Source organism: Podarcis erhardii (genome assembly GCF_964252035.2).
Source record: "Podarcis erhardii genome assembly, chromosome: 7".
Lineage (NCBI taxonomy): Eukaryota > Metazoa > Chordata > Lepidosauria > Squamata > Lacertidae > Podarcis > Podarcis erhardii.
Window position 1 is genome coordinate 66374604 of NC_138511.1, and position 16276 is coordinate 66390879.

General features: G+C 43.9%; 1 protein-coding gene and 1 long non-coding RNA gene across 4 annotated transcripts in view; one reads left to right on the forward strand and one right to left on the reverse strand.

Annotated features, from left to right (window-relative positions):
* LOC309346244 overlaps window positions 1-13298 on the reverse strand; it is a 60491-nt gene extending 47193 nt beyond the window's left edge. For all 3 annotated transcript variants that reach the window (XR_014158517.1, XR_014158518.1, XR_014158519.1), the window contains exon 1: window positions 12950-13298. This is a non-coding gene — a long non-coding RNA (uncharacterized lncRNA). The remainder of the gene's footprint in view (window positions 1-12949) is intronic.
* The window catches only part of EXTL1 (exostosin like glycosyltransferase 1), a 62242-nt gene that overhangs the window by 24146 nt on the left and 21820 nt on the right, over window positions 1-16276 (forward strand). The window lies entirely within an intron of this gene.

A 16276-nucleotide genomic window follows, 5' to 3' on the forward strand; every position in this document is an offset into this window, starting at 1 on the left:
TGATTCCCAGTCTGCGTCTTAATGCATCTGAGCCTCCTCATAGGGAAGGCGGGAAGGTGGGGGAACCTGGATTGCATTATGCCATGAAGTCGATATGATCTCCCTCTATGTGTAGCACAGAATTACGTTTGCAGGGCGTAAGCCCTTGAAACCTTGGAAATACCTACGTCAAATATGCACACTTTGTTCACATATATAGGCCTAACACTAAATTAAATCAGGCCTTAGTATGAACGAGCAAGTTGGGGGGAGGGCAAAAATCACACTCGCTCAGCTCCTCCCCTGGTCAAGCTGCTGCTCCTGCTCCTGCACCAGCTAGAGCTAAGCCATGGTTTGTTTTAGTGTCATGTGCAAACCAGAGGTTATGGTTTGACTTCTCCAGATAAATGCAAACTGAATAACATTAGTTAACTAACACACAATGATACGAGAGCTAATTTCAGTGTGCACTCGTGTGTGTTTGTGTGTGTGTTCTGAAGTAGCAAATCTTTGTGTAAGAATAAGAGAGTTACACATATATGAGTGCCCCTATTTTCTTAAGCGAAATTTTAGAGGATATGCAACTCTTGTGATTTACACTGTCAACACAAGCTTTCCGGCTGGTAAGAGCTTCAGGTTATTTTAAACACCGAGTCAGTGTTTACAGATGAGCAGAAGCTCATCTGCTTCATTGTAAAGTTAAAAAGCAAAGTGCGAAATGCATTGGGAATAAAGGATACAGGATTTCTGGACAGCTGTTTTAAAACTTATCTTACATGCCTTTTACAGCTGTTTGCTCCCTCTTGTTGCATTGATTCAGTATTATTATCCTTTCTGTTTATTTGGAGAGGCTGAAACTGAGATAACAGTGGGTTGTCTCCCCTACAACCATCCACTGAGTTTGTGGCTAAGGCCAGATCTGTATTCACAGTAGAGTGAGATGGTAGAGTCCTGCTTTGTAAAGCAGATACCATTTTTAATGCTCTCTCATAATGTACGATAAACAAATAATTTTCCTGCAAGCAAATAACTAGTCTAGCGCATCTGGAAGAAAGATTCTAGTCCAGTCCTTCTCCTTCTCTTGTCCTAGGATTTATTTATTTTTTACATGCAAGGTAAATGTGGTTCTATTTCTGCAGTCTGAAGTGGTACAGACAGTTCTGCCACGTTAGGACTATACTATCTCATTCTCCTGCATGTGTAGATCCAGCTTTGTTTGATAGGGCCTGGATTAAAAGAGCTGATAGGGTTTGGGCAGGGACCTGATGAGGGATGCTCAAGAGCCCCACACATCTCCTGACCTACAAATAGGAATGTAAGAAGACAGGGATTAGTTACTTGTTACCCAAAGGCTTCCAGTGGTTGACATTGCAGATGTAAATACATTATACCATAAAATCAGAACAAAAAAACTTCCGTAACAGCCACAGGACACTTTGGCAGCACTAGTAACAAAACAACATAATCTTTATCAAAAACCTGAGACTGAAACTACAGTGCTACCTCGGGTTACAGACGCTTCAGATTACAGACTCCGCTAACCCAGAAATAGTACCTCAGGTTAAGAACTTTGCTTCAGGATGAGAACAGAAATCGCACAGCAGTGGCGCGGTGGCAGCGGGAGGCCCCATTAGCTAAAGTGGTACCTCAGGTTAAGAACAGTTTCAGGTTAAGAACGGTCCTCCAGAACGAATTAAGTTCTTAACCCGAGGTACCATTGTATGTGAATGAAGGTGCCAGGTGCATCTTACTGGGGAGAGCCTTTCATAGATGGGGAGCCACAACTGAAAGGGTCCTCTCCCTTGTCACCACCCTCCAGGACCTGAGAGGAAGATTCAAGGGCCTGGGTATGTTTCATACAGTACTGAGATAAAGGTACCTTTTTACCTATACTGGGATAGGCATTCTGGAAGATTTTGGGTTCCTGAGCTATAAATAGCTTTATACATAAAAAACCCCAGCACTTTGAACTGAGCTTGGAAACATACAAGCAGCCATTGTAGTTGCAACAGAATTGGTGTTATATGATATGTTCATGTTGAATTGCACTAAACTGGGGCTTCTGAACCATGCAGAGTTCAGCCAAAAACTTCATTGTTTGTCTTGCTCACTGCTATTTAACACAAGTTATGTAACTATTTAAAGCAAAGGAAACATCCAAACAGCATGAAAAAAGCCATTAATTACATATCTTTTGTGGACCTGACCAAAAAAACCTGTGTGAACGAATGCCAGTCATATTCCTTTCTCCGATTTCCATTCTTGACCACATATGAACATGCAACCTACTGCAATTTCCACTTCCTTTTCTGTTTTCACTAGAACTGTCTGACGTCCCCTACCCACAAGGCCTATGGTCTCTTCTGCCATCATTTTTTTCACATGACGAGGCAGCCATGCAGAAAATGTGAATATTCCCAAACTGGATATGCATCACTTTGCAACATCTCTGTCCTGTGAAAAACCGACCAAATTAGCTTTCTTAAGTAGTTTGAAGTCATGCCAGGTTAATCGAGTTTTAACTGGCTTTTGCAGCTTAAAGGCTCCTACCGAACAACAATATCCATATATTTCTTTGCGTATGTGACACACAAATTATTTCCTAACTTGAAAACCAGGTTTCCTCTGTTGCTAGACACAACCTGTGAGGTGTGGTGAGGCTGTCCATATACCCTGCAGCATCTCACAGGTGAAAAATGGGAATACTTCTTTTTTCTTAATGCTTCTATTCTCATACCCATGAGATTCTTCCTATCACTAGAACACACTGATGCAGATTCTTCTCACTTGCTGTACAAACCAGAGTTGAGCCAAAATGCCTCTCCCATCTTGCATCCCAGAGATAAGGAACCCTTTCACCGTGAGGGCCGCATCTCTCAGAGAGAACCTTCTGGGGGCCGCATTCCAGGGGTGAGCACACTGGTTTCCCCCAGTTCAATTTAACACCAGAAAGTACTAATGAGGATTGAGGTGGAACTGCAACCCTGTCTCTACCCCCTCCCAAAACCCCCCAAAACCTACAGTCTTTTTGGGAAATGGTATGATACTGTAAACTTCCCAAAGTCCAAGATGAACCGTTCAGAAAGTGATATAGGGTGCATATTGTATGCTCAATTCCCCGAGAGCAAGTTCTGTGGAATTCAGTGGGTCTTGCATCTAAGTAAGCATGCACAGGACTACAAAAGTCACGACCCTTTCCCTTTCTTAGGCTGCAATCCTACCCATGTCTACTCAGAAGTAGGTCTCATTTTACTCAGTGGGGCTTTCTCCCAGGTAAGTGGATTGCAGCATCGTGGTTATATCCAATGCTAGTCCTGCTCAGAACTGGACTACTCAAATTAATGAACATTGCTAATGTAGGTCAGTGGGGCTACTCTGAGTAAAACATAGCTGGATACAAGCCTTACCGCTTAGGAATTGTCCTTATTTTCCTCTTTCTCTCTCTCCCTGCCCCTCCTTTTTTGTGGGGTTTTTTTTACAGACTCTTCCCCTGACATAATCAGGTTTCAGCACTGACGGATCCATCCATCATGTACAACAAAGGAATTTGCCGGGTCAGAGAATTCCCACCTGAGTTAGCAAAACGCCATGTTCCCACTTCGCTTCTGTGACAAAATAATAAATAACGCCATTTCCCCAGTATTATGTTTTCTTCCCTTCAGCAATCTGCAATTTGTTTTTTATTTCTTTCAGAAGTGTGCAATCGTTTGCATGACCATTAGAGTTTGATTTGGAGGAGGGTGGCTGTGATGGCCCTGGGGAAACCAGTGCCAACCGTACCCTAAGTGAGTGCAGAGAATAGGCTGATAAAGGGGTGGAGGGGTAGTACATGGTGCCGTCGTTATGGGACTGCATTCTCGAGGACCTGGGAAGGGGTTAGATTAGATTTGCATGCTCAAATGCTTCCCTAGGTAAACTTGACAATAACACAAGGTCTACAGATGGAGGGTGGTATACCATGCTGATAGGGGCTGTTGGGAGTTGTAGTCCAACATCTGGAGGACACAGTGTTGGTTTACACTGAGGAGTGCTGTCATTTTAAATTTTTGTTTATTAATTAAACTATTTCTGTACTCATTTCATTTCAAAACTGCAAACTGGTGCATGATCCAAGTAGAGAAAAACAATAAAACATTACTATAAAACACACATCTGGTAGCAAATTACAACCACAAAGTGATCCAGGTATCCCACTCCCATACCTGCATCCTGAAGTACCACAGTCCCTTGCTTGCTTGTACAGTAAGCTTGAGGCTAAGCTACAGTAAGATACACAGGCTGGCTACATTCCCTGCGACTTTGGTCTTGACTTCTGTCACTCTTGCCCAAAATATGCCCTCCTTCCAGAAATGGGAGGACACTAGGGATGGATGAATCTGTCAGTTTTGCTTCTCTATGTTTCTCAGTTTTTTCCAATATAAATTCAGTTCTCCACATTTCTGCAGATATTTGGGGAAAAAATCCTAATGAAAATTCATTCACATTTTGGTGTGAATGTTTCCTTACAAACAGATTTTTGAATGTAGTTTCTTCAATGCACAAGCTTTTGCAAACAATTTCCCCCTGCTATAATGCATTTTTGTATGTTATCTATGTTCCCCTCTTCACATTCTGCCCTTATATATGCATTTCGTACCTCAGAAGCTTACAGGGAGGGCAGGTAAATTAATGATGATGATGATGACTAATGATGTTTGGTTGGGAAACTGCTCCCCACTCCTGTCCTAAGATGCTATGAAGGTTGCCCTACATGCTCAGACGTCTGCCAGCACATGAGGGCCAGGGCATGACCCAGGGAGAGCGGCTGTAAATCGAAGATTGCACTCGGATGCCCTGCTGAGCCTCAGCTTTCTTGCAAGTGACCAGGATTTGCAGGGTCAAGTCAAGTATTTTAATTGTGGGTGGTGGGGAGAGAAGATCTGGTGCTTTTGAACATATGCCCACAGTATACAGTAGTTTCACCTCCCTGCCGACCTCTGCCTTTCAGAGTATTTCCCCTGCAGAAAGTGGCTGGGGAAAGGACAGGTGTGTAGGCAAAGGGCTGAAGGTGAAGTGGGCCCCTGGCATATTCTCCAAAGCAATTTCAAATAGCGACTCCCCCCATGTTTCTCCACAAACCTGATGTTTTCTCATAGCTATTGGAAATGTTGTTTATATTTAATGCTCCCCTGCTCAGTGCCATTAATTCTGCGTTGCTATTAAACGATGAAAAGCAGTTGGAATTCACCTCTGAGGAAATGTTCTAATGACACAAATATGCCTGGTGGAATTAGGGATGGAGGAGAAATTTGATTTAGTTTGCACTTAAAACTGAATCGACTTAATTTGTACCTTCTGAAACAAAGCACGAATGGAAACACAGCCACCTTTCTAAATTTGCCCTTCTCCAAATTTTGTAATCCAGCCAAATATGTATAGAAATGCACACACTAGGGCAAAGAGTGCACAAAACAGTGTACAAAAAATGTGTTATATTAGGAGAAAGGGTTTTCCACAAAACGTGTATATCAGGCAAAATGGCACACAGGCATTGTATATTATGAGAAATTTGTAGTAAAATGCTGATGAAATTTCACGAGGACTTTTTCTTTTTAATTGCAAACTAATGCGGAGAACTGAATTTAAGATTGGAAAATACGGGAAACGGGGAGAAACTGAAACTGACAGCTTCACCCATTCCTACTGGGGAGATGATATGTGCAGACCAAGGGCTAGGTGCGGAATGGTGCCCTTGCATTTCTCACAAGGCAATTGCAAACAGTGACCCCTCCGCCCGCCCCATGTCTCTGCACAGACTGTTTCTTTGCTTCTGTCTCATGCACATGCACACAACTGCCCTGTCAGCGGCATCAATTCTGCTTTGTTATTAAATGATCAGAAGCAGCCATACCTCACTGTTGGGAAAACAGTCTAATGGCACAAAGATACCCGATGGGGTACTAGTTAAAGCGGTGCTTTGCAGCACAGGGGCAGCCATCCCTGCCCAAGAGTGTGGGGCACACTGGGGCACAAGGCCTTTCTCCCATGTGCCTGTAAGTGTAGAAACAGTGAAAACGAGAACTGGCACTCGCTTGGCTTCCATGACCCATTTTATTTACTTTTGTATGCATTATTAACCCTCCTGGATGTTCTGTAATCATAGTGCCACATTATATTGTTATGCCTACCCCACTTCTCCAAGCAGTGAGATGCTTTTTGGGACAGAGGATAGTTTCTTTTCCTTTGGAAAGAGGTCCCTTGAGGCATGTTGGTGCTTAGCAATATTTGGGTTGATTTACAAATATACTAGTTGAGCATGGATGGAAGCATTGGATAAGCTCTCCAGCAGATCACCCACATGCACTCCAGCTGGTACCATAAGATGCTGAAAAGAGCCAAACTCAACTCTCAGGCCCCCCCCCTCCTCAAATTTTTGTATTTTTTCACACAGAGACATTTAGATCACTTCATCCTTTGGTGGTGGTGGGGGGAGGGAGATGTAGTTCCTAGTCTTTGAGAAAGGCCAGCTATCAAGAGCCATCAGCCAGTCTCACTAACTAAAGAGAAATACGTGGCAACTGTGCTAAGACCAAAGCAATTTCTAGCACTACTCCTCGATCCATTTGGCCCTCTCCTGCTCCCAGTCTTATAAGAATATATATAATTAGAATCCATTGCCCCAAATTTTCCTCCATGGTGCCACTTTCTTTCTATGCACGGGTGATTCCCCTCTTCCTCTTTTCTCCATGATAAGTATTCAGACATGCAATCTTCCTCTGCATGAGTGCATAACTTAGTTGTATAAGAACACAAGGATCCAGGGGAATTCTGCTTCCAATAATTGCTGTCTACGTAGGCTCCCAAAAATTTGTATACAGGGCATGAAAGCAATGCTTCTTGGCATGGAAGTTCCACTGAAGCAATCGTGACAAACAGCCACCCATAATCCTCCATGAATTTGTCTAGTCCTTTTCTCTTAAAGCCACAGCCATCACTAGAACTTGTGGAAGATGCAGGATTCTTGTAGTTTGGTCTGTCCTGCATCTACTGCAGGTCAGTTTCACAGCTGGTGACCCCATGCTCCATTACCATGGTGAGGCAGTTTCCTGGGTTGGCGGGTGGGGGTGGTCTGTGACAGCTGCTAGAAGAGAAATCGTATTTGGGCAGCAGCCCCACCCAATTTTCCAGGGTGAACTTTGCCTAACAGTGCAACTACTGTCAGGGGTTGATCTGTCAAAGAGGGAGAAAGCTTTAAACATCCCACATTCACCTCTCTTGTCCAAGGAACTGTATTAACAAACAGGTTCCATCAAAGCACAAGTAAAGAGGGAGCCTTTGTACTTATGCTGCACTAAGAATATTTATAGGAAATCTTTTACTATTACTAGTTGTTCAGAACTTGGGTTCTGATTCGGATCAGCTAGCAGGATGAACACAAAATAGTAAGAGTAAGGGTGGATCTGTGTCTACAAACACAGGCTGTTGCTGAGTGGGTGAGCAAACTCTGGCCCCAATTCCCCCTTCCATCTGGCTTTGCCCCACCTGTCTCCTTGCATCCTCTCTTTTTTCCCACCTTGGGATCTTCACCTCAGTCCTAGCTTCCCCAAGTCTTGCCCTGCCTCTTGGCTGTACCTTCACCCTGCAGCCATGCTCATTTCTGTAGGTCCACATTCATTCATGAACTATGAAGGCTTGAAACATGGTGGTCTTTGCCATTCTTCTCAGCGGGACATTGGCTACTGGGCATGCAAATAGGTCTGTGAGGGTTTGGTGCATAATAGCTGCTGACAAAGCTGCCATAGACTATGAAGCCCATGGTGCACAGTGACTGCTGGTGAAGTAGACACATATCCAAGAAGATTTAGGTCTTGCGTGACTTTGAAGATAGGAACAGATGGCTGTGCAAATAAGAGCAGATGGAACCTGCGGAGTAATGGGAATGTTTAAGCATGCTCCTAACTCCAGATTGCACTTCGAATTTTGCAGGATGGCATGTTTCACCCCAAATTCTACTTTGGTCAGAATTTGCAATAATTCTAAGTTTGACATTGACAATGCTGTGAAGCTAGAAAGGAAGACAGTAGACAAGCTTTCTAAAAAAGAGAGAGAGAGAACAAAACAGTGCTCTTTTAGTATGCTGTTCCTCTGGGCCAGGAATCGGCAGGGAGAAGGGCTTTAGATGTTTGCATGCAGGTTCCCCAAATAAAGTGTGCCCCTTTATTTTTATTATATATACACTCCACCTTTCCTCCAAGGTGCTCAAGGCAGCGTCTGTGATCCCTCAGTTTATCCTCATAATCAACCATGTGAGGTGGGTCAGGCTGAGCGTGAGTGACTAGCCTGGGATCACCCATTGAGCTTCATGACTGAATGAGGATTTGAACACTGGTCTTCCAGGTCTACACCCTCTCAGCTTTCAGATGATACCCCTCCACCTGTCTGTCCCAACAAAGCAGTTCAGAAAATGTGAGCAAAAAAAGCAGTCAAAAAAGATTATCTGCCTACACTCATCACCTCTGCTCCCCATTGGGACTAGCTCTGTCTAAGCTCATTTACTGCCTTACTTTTTCACTTTGCAGCAATGTCATAATTACAGTTACTGCCAGATTCTGACCAAAATAGGATTTGGAGCAAAATATACAGTTCCACTAAAGCAAAAGCACATACTGAGCTGTGGGCATGCTTAAATATCCACATTACTCCTGCAGATTCCATCTGCTCTTAACTTGCACAGCCATCTGCTCCTATCTGTAATTTGATATAGGCTCCAAATATTTTTGGGTATGTGAGTTTTGCTTACGGTTCCTGTGCCTCATAGGTTTGGGTTTTGTAACCTACAGTAAGCTATAAAGCCTCTACTTTGAGTGAAGTACATGGGAGCAAGAACAGAGGGTGGTAGTCAACTGAGTTTTACTCAGAGTAGACCCGTTGAAATCAATGAACATGAGTAAAACTTAAGTGGAATACCACCCAGAGAAAGCACTGGCAGCATGAAGAGGGTCTTGTAAAGGTAAAATTGCTCTCATAGCAAAATATTAACAACAACAATTTTGTTGGGTTGCCCCAGCCACTCTGGGCAGTTTCTAACATATATAAAAACATAATAAAGCATTACACATTTAAAAACTTCCCTATAAAGGGCTGCCTTCAGTTGTCTTCTAAAGGTTATATAGTTACTTATCTCCTTGGCTCAGGGTTCAGATAATTCCATAGCCTTTAACAATTCTCTTATGAAAATTGGGACATCCTAAGAAAAAGCGGGACATTCCAAGATCACATTAGAAACCAGAGCGGCTTCTGTAAATCTGGAGCTGGCTCTGAAAAATAGGGACGCTTGGAGGGTCTAATGTCAATCAGCCTAAAGTGCCTGAGAGGACTCCCTTTATTCTAGAATTTGGGGGTGCCCAATAAAATTGCAGTAGATTCAGGACAGACAAAAGGATTTTCTCAGCTCATGCTTGCAGGTTTCCTACAGGCATTTGCTGGCTACTGTGAGAGCAGGATGCTGGACTTGATGGACCACTGGCCTGATCCATCAAGGCTCTATGCTCTTAGTTTAAGAATGTCTGCTCTCTCAGACCTGCCTCTGAGCAAAACTTCACCTTGTTGCACTGGTGCTTCTACAGCTAGCCAGAGCAGAGGTTTCACCTCTTCCGCTCCTTTTCTGTACTTTTTGTTTTAAAGGAACAGTCAAACAAACAGCGGCCTACATCCTTGTTGTTTCCTTGGGGCCTGTGACGGTTGGGAAAGAATTTAAGTTCTTTTCAGGTCCTTTCCTATTCTGTTAAAATGCATGAAAAGTGAGGCTGGCCCAGCTACTTCTGTCCACAGCTACCTTTGCTCATCGAGACCTCGAATTAGGCCACAGATTATTACAAGTACAAGTCAGGGAAGGACACTCCTCAGGGATGTTGGGTCTTGCAGAAATCCCTCCTAGTCTCGCATGCTGATGGCAGGAGCAGCTGAGCTGTTTCTTCACAGAGATGGAGGTGAAATGTGTTTGGTCTGCATTTTAAAGCGAACCGATCTAATTTGTCAGCAATGGATTTATATGTGGATCAGAACGCAGCTGTCACACAGACTATACACTTCTCTGAATTATATGATGCAATTTCATTGGGGGAGGGTGCACAAAACTGTATTTTTTGAGGATTTTTTTTGGGGGGGAAACGTACTGAAAAGCAGAACATTTTAGGGGAAGCACACAGATAAAATGCAAGTTAAATGCATGCAGTTTAAATTTGGGGTTTTCATGCATTTTTTAAATCTGCAAAACATGGGATGGACCACAACTATAATCGAGTCTGTGACACAGTATGGAAAAAGGCTTATCTGTCCATACCTGTTTCTTCATTTATACTGGGTGCCATCAATATGAATCATGGTCTCCGTTTGAAAGGGCAGGGGTTGGGAGGCAGAATGCATTCTGTTAAGCAAATATTGTAGTTGTGTGACAAGAGTATTTAATTCCTCCTGGGCCTGAGAAGCTATGTTATAAAGTACTGTTGCATGCCACCCCAATCTCCGAGCAGTGTGAGATTCCAGGGGTTCCAGGTGGAATTAACCAGAGTTTGTGTTTCCTTTGGAATGAGGTTAAGTGCAGACGGTGGTATCTTTACAATATAAGGTTTATTTACACATATCTACAGTTTGAGCCTACAATGGAGGGTTCACAGCATTAACGCACCAAGAAGGATTCAAACAGAAACCAAGCATCGCTCTGACTCTCTTGCTTCCTAGCTTGCTGCTTTGCTTCTGGCTCATATCACTCCACTCTCAGCTCTCATCCTTTTTCTCACTACCAACCAGTTGAGGGAGGAGCCCTCAACCCATTTTCTGCTTCCTTTATTCCCTTAATGGCCCCTTACCTAGGCAATTGCCTCACTAGGAAGCTAGCTTGGCTATTTCAAGAATCAGAAGGGAGACAAGGCATACAGACTACCTCTCCACCAAAAAAACCTCATAACACCTTGTCTCTGTGTGCGTGCCTCATTTTCACCATGTTCTCTGGCCTTGCCCACTTTGGCTTCTGGCCCCTCCTGCTTTACTAGAATACATCCCCAAACAGGTCTCAACTGAAATAATGCACTGTGGTGGCTTTGCAACATCTGTGTGAATGAGCAGCAAGCAGGTGTCAAGAAGAGTGGTTAGTGAATGTCAGTGCCCTCTGACATGCTGAATTACGATTCAGTTGTCCAGTATTCAAAAGATTATTAAAATCAACAGTGGCTAAAAAGAAATAAAATGCACGTAACTTCTACATGCCTGGGTAGGCTTGCCTACACAAAAATGTTTTAACCAGGTGCCATAAGAAAGCAGAGGGAAGGTGCCTGCCTGGTGTCAATAGGCAGGGGGTTCCAAAGTGTAGTGCAACTTTTGATCTAGTTTTACTGACGGACTGTGAGTATAAACAAAACTCAGGCACTAGTTCTTAGTAACATCTTTGTATTCTTTATGGCAAGGAGGGGAGAAGTCAGCTTTCCGCTGCCACTCCTTTTTTGTTGAATTGGTGGGGGCAAGATGAGGCCGGGATATATAACTGCTTTGACTCGCTGACCAAAGGCAGAGGCCAAAGCATATTACCAGGCCAGGGTTTAAAGTTTTGTTTTCTACAGAAAAGAGAAAACATAACAACCACAAAAATAAGAAAAACAAAACCAGCCACATAAAACAGATAAAACAAAAGAAAAATAAATAAATATACTTTAAAAAAAAATAAAGTTTTGTTTTCTAAAAAAATTTTTTATATTGCTGTACACTGCCCTGATATTTTTATGAAAGGGTGGTATATAAATACTTTTATAAATAACAAATAAATGCTGCTGTTCATCACACACTGTCACACACATACATTACTATGCTAAAATGTTCAGCAAATCTGCCTGGGGCCTTTGTGGGACAGAGGTTCAGAGCACAGCTCCTTAAAGGAGGGACTTTATTGATGGTCCTTTTCCCCCAACACAGGATATTCCACGGAGCAAACACAGATTTCAGCCCCTTTTAGCAGGCTTGGAAAGGCTGTGAGCTGTTAGTGCCAGCCAACAAGCAAAGGAACTGCTCCAAAAGAAATATCGCGTCAGGCCTGCCAACTGTGGAGTGCTTTCGGGATCACTCTGGTGTGGTATGTCGGCCAAAGAACTGGCAGCTGTAGAGACTGCTGGATACCCGCCAACAGCTTGACGTTGGTTCTGCAAAGGGGCATTCTGGCCACAGAGACGTCTTTCTGCTCCTGCCCAGGGCTCCATTGGTACTGCCGTAAGGCCTGCTGGCAGTCACTCGCATCTTGCGCCATTTCTCAGGGCCATTTTTGTAGGTGTAGGTTTGTGACTCAAGAGAAGCTCACGCTGCTTACATGTGTGTAAAGCCATCTCCACACCATACATTTAAGGCACTATCATACCACAGTCATGCTTCCCCCCCAAGAATCCTGGAAACTGTAGTTTGTTAAGGGTGCTGAGAGCTGTTAGGAGGCCTCCGATTCCCCTCAGAGAGCTACAATTCCCAGAGTTCTCTGGGAAAGCAAATTGGTTGTTAAAATTGCTATGAGAACAGGCGCTCTGTGGGGGGAATAGGGTTCTTCTAAAAAACCTTTTCAGGTGCCACACATTTCCCTTACCATTTTAACAAGCTAGGAGTTGGGGTGCAGATATGAGAATAGTTAACAGGGTGGTGGGCACTGTCTCCTACTTTACCGATGGCATCCTCTGTTTGAATGCTGCTGGGCCTAAATCTGATTTAAAAAGAAGGAACTCCTAAGAGGGGAGAGCAAGAGGGGCCTTGAAGTTGCCCATAATCTGTTAGCAGCACATAGAAAACAGGCCGAGAAGGCACCTGACGGTAGTCCTCCTCACTGTGGTGAGATTAGGGATGGACTAGCCATTTTGGTCATGTACATCCCGATTGTACATGCTTCTGTGTGGATTTTAAAAGGGGGGATCCTTAGGGTCTGTGTAGAAACGCAAATATAAAATAAAGAAACAGAAGTACTTACAAGGCAGTCCAAGGGCTCCAGCGCTGACTCAGTCCATTCTTTAAAAAAACAACCTTTTGAACATCATAAGTCATTTAGTCGCTCACATCCTGAAGTGGCTAGTGTGGGGGCCTTTTTTGCTGCTGCATGCTTAGGGCAGAGCCACGTTCACACCATGCCTTTAAAGCAACCATAGACATTCATGACTCCCACAAAGCATTCTGGGAGCTGTGGTTTGTTAAGGGTGCTGAGAGTTGTGAGGAGGCCTCCGATTCCCCTCACAGAGTTTTGATTCCCAGAGTTCAGAGGCATGTGCACTTTGATTGATAACTGTGTTCTAATCCAGCTTTAAGTTTGGGAACTGTGAGTCAGGTCAGTTCACTTTAAGAACATGCAAAGATCTTGCTGAATCAGTCCAGTGGCCTATTTAGTCCAGCATCCTGTTCTCACAATGGCCAACCAGATGCCCTTGAGAAGCTCACAGGATGGACCTGAGCTCAACAGCACTCTCCCCTCCTGTAGTTTCCAGAGACTGGTGTTCAGAAACATATTGCCTCTAACAGTGGAGGTGTTTTTGACAAGATTTGAAATCGAAAAATATGCAAGTTTACACAATTTAAAGTTTGTGCAAAATTTTATTTCAATTTTAGTATAAGTGATTTTTAAAAAAGAAGTAGAGAGAAATGTCAAAATGAGCTGAAACTCTCTGTAAATGTGGACTAGACAAAATTCTCTTCCATCCCTCATTAAAGTGAAACAAGCCCACACACGCATGAACAGATCCTAAACCAGAAGCACAGTCAGAATAAGATGGTGGTCCAATGAATGTCGTCAGATTTGCTGCTAAGGAAACTATTGTGGCTTTTAAGAAACAACCCAAGATATGTACACAAGCAAGTAGATTTTGTACTATGCTATGAGACTGCAGACTGGTAGAGGGTTTTTTGTTTTTCGTAAGATCCCTAGTTTCTTAAGGGTGAGGCTGGGTGGGAATGGTTGGAGAACTTTATAACCCAACAATCTGTTCAGCCTTGCACTACCCTCAGTGTTTTGTGTGCAAGGGGAGCTGACCTCCTCCTTGAAAGCCAAGAGTACTATTCCACGTGGCGCCGTGCCCCACACTGGCCCCTTTGTTCTTCCTGCCCCACTGTGCTGCTTGTTGGTGGAGCACAAGTTTGGAACACAAGATGGTGTGTCCAGAGCAAATGTAAATATTGGATTTTCCGCTGTGGTTACACAGGCAGCCTGCAGTGAATTTACCTCTCTCACTGTGAAGTTTGCACAGAGGCTTCTTTCATCTCTGGGTGTTTCATGGAGCATGGTGGTTGCTGCCAGGTTCCAGGCTTCCCAAAATCAGGCTGTGGTAGGAACCAGGAACATTCCCAACAGAGCCCTTTGTGCACTGGGGAAGATGTTTAGAATACATTGACTTGCCCAACAGAAAGACTAGTTTCCTTGTTCTTCTTCCTGGTTTGAAGGGCTGATGAAGACTCCAGGTGAGTGGACTGCAGTGCAGGCCTCATCATCAGCCTGGATTTATGCATAGGGATCTAAAGCCACGGCTAACAGGGGATGATGACAGTATAATAATCCAGATCCTGAGAGTGCAACGACAACAGCATGGCCAGCTCAAGACTGAGATGAAAAGCCCTGCAACCTGGCAGCAGCATGTGTGGTGTAACAGAGGTGTCTTGCCAACACTGGTGTCGCTGCTGCTCACCTGTGTTTTCTGTGGCTTTTGTCTTGTTGGTTGTAAAAACATAAGAAACATGGACCAAAGGTAATCAAGGGTGGTAGCTGCCAAAATTAGAGTAATGGTGTAAGAAATGAAAATGTTGCTTTTCATATAAAAGCCACAAGGCCACGGCTATGATGTTGCTTTGCTCAAGACCATAGTTACTGGAAAGCTTCAGGCATAATGTTGCATTGTACAAGGATGCTAGGCAATCTCAGAGAAGCAGGCATCTTGCTGACACCTGGTAGTGGTCAGAACGTGGGTGTGATAAGTAGACAAGCATCAGCAAGTATAGAGATCAATTCACACTTATCTCCAGGTATTTTTGTTTGGCTTAGCATGTAGTTGCAAAGGAAATAGAGCAAATAAGGGAAATAATGAATAATGTTAGTAGGGTAATTAGGCGGTCATGATAGGCTGTAAACTTTGTAGTCACCACCCAAGGGGGAGACAAGGGAGGGACCTGCGCTTCGGGTGTAGGGGATATAAGCTTGTGTCTGCTACTTTTGGACACCCACTCTTGCAAGAACACTTTTGCAATCAATAAATTCTTTGCTGCTTCACCAATTTTGTTCAGATTTTATTTTGAAGGTGTCAGACCCACTTCTGACAATGGTGTGGAGTTTTCCCACAGCACCTGGACAAGGGAGAGGAAGGGTGGCATGCTGGTAAGGTTTGGGCCATGCAGGTGCACCAACAGGAGTGCCTGATTAGTTGTTCCACTGGTGCAGCTGCATGGCCCAGACCTTGCCACAACCCTTCTCTGTCCCTGTCCAGCCAAGCAGCAGCAACACCAGTGTTAGGAGGGTGGCTCCACAACTCTGATACACTAGGCGTGCCTTTACTTCTCCAGTCCCTGCAGGCTGAGCACTTGGCTTTCCCAGGATACATATGTGCATCTGTGTGTCAAGCCACACCATTAAAACTTCAACTCTGTAGTCTCAGGGCAACTGGTAGTTGGGGCTAGTGGTGTTTTCCATCCCATATTTATCACATGCACCACCGTTTCTGTTCTAGAGTGGTTCATCTTCTGCCAAAAACTCTGTTATTCATCTTGCTACCCGCTGTGATGAGATTACATAACTTGTGTAATTTACATAATTTCCATCCTGGGCTCCTTTGGGAGGGTGGGACATTATATGAACAAATATGTAATATGAATGAACGAATGTGTAAATTGTAATTTTGACTCCATACGTTTTAATGCTAAGGAAATGCAATGCAACGAGGGAGTGGATGTAATCAATTATGTATCATTTTGGACTGAAAGCAACAACAAACTGATCATATTCACTGGATTGATTTCCAATCCAGATGTGGGACGCATAAGCGAACATTGGCAATTTCATTTCCATCTGAATTCTCTGCACATCCTACTTGAGCCCAAGTGTTCTTTTTTGGTAGAGAGTGGGGGAAGAAAGCTTCTTTTAGTTGCTCCTTCTTTGGCTGATGGATGGGACCAAATTGGTCTCTTCCTTACCTTGATGTTCTTCCTAGGAGGCAAAGGGAGCAGCTCCCAACCAGCCCTTGGTCCCCTGGCCAATGGCTGTGGCCAGAGCATATTTCTCTTCAGTTCTGCAGTCCCAGGGCAATTGGCCGTGGGAGCAGAGTGC